This window comes from Rhagoletis zephyria, unplaced genomic scaffold (genome assembly GCF_001687245.7).
Source record: "Rhagoletis zephyria isolate East Lansing unplaced genomic scaffold, Rhagoletis_zephyria_1.1 Rzeph_scaffold_07096, whole genome shotgun sequence".
NCBI classification, from domain to species: domain Eukaryota; kingdom Metazoa; phylum Arthropoda; class Insecta; order Diptera; family Tephritidae; genus Rhagoletis; species Rhagoletis zephyria.
This window is the reverse complement of record NW_016164179.1, coordinates 1,653-1,928: the sequence shown is the minus strand read 5'-3', so window position 1 is coordinate 1,928 and position 276 is coordinate 1,653.

Here is a 276-nt window from a genome sequence, read left to right as displayed (position 1 = left end):
GAATAAAGGTTAACGAGCAAAAATGTAAGCAAGTTACATTTACACTGAATAAGAGTAACTGTCCGCCCTTGACTTTAAACAACGTACAAATACCACAAAGCAACCATGTCACTTACCTAGGGGTCCACCTGGACAGGCGACTTACTTGGCGAAACCTTCGTCGAAATCCTTCGTCGTGCGCAATCTAAAATCCTTCGAAAAATCACCGGAGCACCTTGGTATATGCGAAATGAGAACATTCACCGCGACTTGAGAATACCAGAAGTACGAACCGAA